Source organism: Zalophus californianus, chromosome 1 (genome assembly GCF_009762305.2).
Source record: "Zalophus californianus isolate mZalCal1 chromosome 1, mZalCal1.pri.v2, whole genome shotgun sequence".
In the NCBI taxonomy this organism is placed as follows: Eukaryota; Metazoa; Chordata; class Mammalia; order Carnivora; family Otariidae; genus Zalophus; species Zalophus californianus.
In genome coordinates, this window is record NC_045595.1 from 83919177 (window position 1) to 83924310 (window position 5134).

The following is a 5134-nucleotide window of genomic DNA, read 5'->3' on the forward strand; positions in this document are numbered from 1 at the left end:
TTGCTCATTCTCTCCAATAAATAAATAAAATCTTTAAAAAAATATGGAACCTTCTTCATCCAGCCTCCACAACTCAAAGTCTCTTCCAAATTTTTCTTCTCTGTACTTCTTTGATCTATATTCTGAAATTTCCTCCAGTCTCTTTCCTAGTATCTAATTCTTGTGCAGAGTGGTGTCTAATATACTGTGTAACACTTCTGTTGAGGTGGGATGTTATGTTATTTCTAGAATTTCACTTTTTGAAATCTTCTTTTCCTAGTTTCATACTGACTTCTCGGGTTACAGTATTAGATGTCATTTTTCTCTTTAAACAAATTGCATATACTTAATAGTATAGATTGTTTTATTTCTCTCTAGGTCTTAAGGTGCTGATTCTTTTCTTTCTCATGATTATTTGTTTCTCTAGGCAGTTTATAATTTTGATAGTAAACTAATATCTGATGGGGTTTTTACCTGAGAGATCATTGTGCTCAAGATTATAAAAGTGTCCCTACAAAGTGGCTTTTCATTTTCTCCGGCTAAGCCTACAGGGGTTTTACCCATTCCATAAGCTTCTATATTAATTTCTTGACTTCTATACCATGTAGGTAGTATAAATTTGAATCCCACAACCACAGAGAGTATAGGCTTGAGTTTGATATCTTATGAGTGATTCTTTTCCTATTTATGGCCCCTGGCAGAGGGCACACTTCCCTGACACCTCTCTAGGCCAGTGGTTAAAGTTTTCCAGTCTCTCTAGCTTCTTAGCTGACACAGATCTGACCTTTCACTTCCTGTCCCAGCAATGGCATTACAACTTCAGCCCCCTGCCTTAGGTCCCTGGGCCTCATGTCTATGGATCATTGCCCTCTGCTCTGTCACTAGGGGTTTCCTTTCCATTTGACTTTACCTACATATTTCATTTTAAAAATTCTATTTCATCCAGCATTTCTGTACTTGGAGGAACAAGAGAGCCTTACCATGCACTTCCATCTGACAATTCTTCAGAAGACCCAGTGGTTTTTATTTTTAAGGAGGAAATCAAAACATGTGAGGACTAAAAGGATGAAGACTTTTCTTAAAAAAGACTTATTTATTTTATTATTTTTTAAAGATTTTATTTATTTGACAGAGAGAGAGAGCACAAGTCGGCAGAGAGGCAGGCAGAGGGAGAGGGAGAAGCAGGCTTCCCGCCGAGCAGAGAGCCCGATGCGGGGCTTGATCCCAGGATCCTGGGATCATGACCTGAGCCGAAGGCAGCCGCTTAAGCAACTGAGCCACCCAGGCGCCCCAAGACTTATTTATTTTAGAGAGAGAGAAAGAGAGAGAGTGCACAAATGGGAGGGGCAGAGGAAGAGGGAGAGAGAATCCCAAGCAGACTCCCCACTGAGTGCAGAGCCCATCTTGGGGCTTGATCTCACAACCCTGAGATCATGACCTGAACTGAAACCAAGAGTTGGACACTTAACTAAGTCACCCAGCACCCCTAAGAGGATAAAGAATTTAAATGTGGATAGGAAGAGTGTAAAGATTCTAAAAAAGAAAGATCCCTCCAGAGACACAGAGGATTGGGAGTTCTCTGTATAATAGATATTTTGTTTTTAAGCTTTTTTATTCAGACATAATTTTATAGTGATGGAAGATTTACAAAGATATTAGAATTGCCATATACCCTTCACCCAGCTTCCCCTAAAGTTAGCATCTTATACAACCAATGATCAAAAGTAAGAAATTAACATTGGTACCATACTATGACTAGATTACACACTTTATTCAGATTTCACCGGTTTTTCACCAATGTCCTTTTTCTGTTCCAAGGTCCAATCTAGGGCTCCACATTGTATTTAGTGGTTGTGTCTCTTTAGTCTCCCCCAATCTGTGACAGTTCTTCAGTTTACCACTGTCTTCCATGACCTTGACATTCTCAATGAATACTGGTCAGGTATTTTGTAAAGTGTCCCTCAAATTTGCACATGGTTGCTCAAGATCAGATTGAAGTTATGCATGGGAATGAGATCACATTCATTGAGGCTATGCAAATTTCTATTTTCCCTTTCAACTTTTGCCCACTAATTTTAGCTTTTATAGGTGCACCCTGGCTACAACAGTGTTTACTAATGTCCTGATGATGACTTGCTATTTCCTTCTTTCCTTTTACATTTATTAATTCTGTGAGGAGGAGTTGTCCTTTCTCCACCATTTACTGATTTATTTCATAATTTATTTATATTGGTATGGACTTCTGAGTATCCTACTCTGTTTCATCAACTGATACTTTTGTGGCTGAAACAGTTTCAGCTTTGGCCATTGAGAGCTCTTTCAGATTGGCTCCTGTGTCCTTTCAGTATGCCCCCATCCTTAGTACTGCCTTGCTTTTTGGTACTGTAAGATCCTGCAGGCCCATCTTGTCTTATCCCTGCCCCAGCTCTAGAATCAATCACTTCTCCAAGGACCTATGAGGTGTTTTAAACGACAGGACTAGATAGTTTTGAAGCCTCAACTCTCATCCAGGGAAAGCACAGAGTCAGAAAAGAAACTGGAAGGACCATGAGAAACCCAAGATTCGAAGGTGGAAAAGAGAGAGGGGCCGGTATCTGAAGAAGGGGACAAAGAAGGAACAGAGAAGCGGGGGGGGGGGGGGGGGGGGGCGGAATTCAGAGCATGGAGTCAGAGAAGCAAGAAAACACAGCTCACAGCTGAACTTTAGGGTCCTGTATAAGGCATCCTACCTGTTCTCTGCCACCTCACCTCTTCCAGCCAGATATCCTTATTGTTCCATTGCCCTGAGCTAACCAGATCCCTAACTCTGACCAAACCACAGTATGCACAGCCACAACTAACAAATTCAGTCCAATGGATTCTAGACCTTCATCCTCTAACAGAAATGTTTCCCCATTTCTTTCTCAGGCCCAAATTAGCACTCAGCTTTCCAAAGTCAGGGCAAGTCACACCTTTTCCTGGAACATTTTCCCAGACTTTTATCCTACATTTATCATTTGTTTTTTTATAAATGGTCTGGTTTTTATCTCTTTAGTTAACTTATTGTTTGGATAATAGTCTTCTTTAAAATGTGTCTATTTGTTTCATATTATTTATTTCCCAACAATAATGTAGCTCCTTAAGTTCAGAGGCCATATCTTATACTCTCTGGTATGCTCAGTAGTTAGTAACATTTAAATACTTAATAGACATTTAACAAATATATTTCAGTTTAACATTCATATCAACAAATCAACCACTATACTGAGTCTTCAAAGAAATAGTTGGGCACTGGGATGAGTCCAGGAACTATCTTATCTATGCAGGAATGTTAAAAACTACTCCTTAAGATACAAAGTTAGAATAGTTATGCAAATTGCTTGTGACTTTGATGGTATTCCAGAGAATGTAAACCCTGAGCCAGGGCAATTCCTATGTCTCAACTGGAAATAATTCATTAGGATATTTATGGCTTATCTATTAATAAAGTAAGTCACTAGACTATTTTACAGGACACATTCTTGATTTGTTTTAAAAAAACTGTCTGATGTTTCCTTTTTTTTTAAAATCAACTACCTGTTACAGAACTTAACATATAAAGCTATCAGACTTTAAAAGGCCAAGTGGGAGAGTATTAATGGAATTCACTGATTTTTAAAAAGGTTAAATATCATTGTTTTTTTATTAAAAACAATACATATACATTGAAAAAATCAAGAAAATAAAAACAAAAAGAAAATAAGTTGATAACCCCAACACCCAGAAACAGATATCATTAATATTTTTTCCAGCTTTATTGAGATTTCCAATTTATTGTGTAACATACCATCTGTATATATATGGGGATTGTGTGTATATGATCACTTTAGACAAATTGTCTTCTAACTTACTTTTTTCATCTAATGTTTCATGTTTCTCTCATCATCAAACATTTTCTACATTGTTTCTTTGTGATGGTGAATGAATTTTATAGGTTGGACGTATTATAATTCATTAAACAACTCTTAGTTTGGACACTAGGGTGTTTCCGATTACCCCCCAATATATTCCATTCTATGATGAATAGTACTATGCTTAATGGTGAGCATACCCATATTTCCTTAGCAAAAGTTTCTAAAAGTGAATCGCTCTGTATGAATGATTATACACAGTTTAAAGTTTTTGTTTTTGTTTTTTAAATGGCCGCGGTCCAAACTTGTGCCAATTGACTGTCTCAATCAGTGATAGTTAAAGCAACTTTCAAACAATGTATCATTTTGAGTTTTTTAAAGGAACCATGTTCACATTTAGAGAATCTCTAAGAAGATGATGAAATAAAGTTATATTTCTTTTTTCTCTTATGGGAGAGCCCTTTTCCCTGCAACTTTGATTAATTTTTTAATATTTTGCTTTCTCATATAAAAAATGCAAAACACATTATCTAGTGTGAGTTGCAGAGAAAGTACAAGGTCATCTGAAATAAAGAAGTCCAAGGGGGCAGGGCTGCAACTAAGAAGAAGAATAGTGAAATTTATTAATTAGGCTCCTATTTATAAATCTCTTGTCAAAAACAATTTTTTCTTAAGATTTTATTCATCCATTTGACAGAGAGAGAGCACAAGCAGGGGGAGGGGCAGGCAGAGTGAGAGGGAAAGTGAGAAGCAGGTTCCTCACTGAGCAAAGAGCCTGATATGGGGCTCCATCCCAGGCCCCTGAGATCATGACCTGAGCTGAAGGCAGATGTTTAACTGACTGAGCCACACAGGTGCCCCAGAACAATTATTTTTTTTAGGTAAGCTTTCTTGCTTTCCTGGGTATTATTAGTATTATTTGCATGAGACATAATATTTTGCATTTTTATTTCAGAATCATCAATTTTTCTTATATATAAGAATCTGGCTCAGACAACACTTGTGTGTGCACAAACAATTGAGGGGATAGTTGTCACATTTAAAATAAAAAAATTGCACAGTAGAAATGGATCATTAGTTATTTATTTGTACTTATTTATACACTCACCACTGCACAAAGAATTTGAGACAAACATATGTTTTGAAATGACAAAAATAACAAATAAAATAGCAACATTAAAATTAAAAACAGGCCAATAGGGCCAAGAAAAGAGGAAAATACAAATCCATCAACATGAAAGCTGGGCTTGAACTTTAAATTTGGTTTCATGAATTGTTCTTCCGTT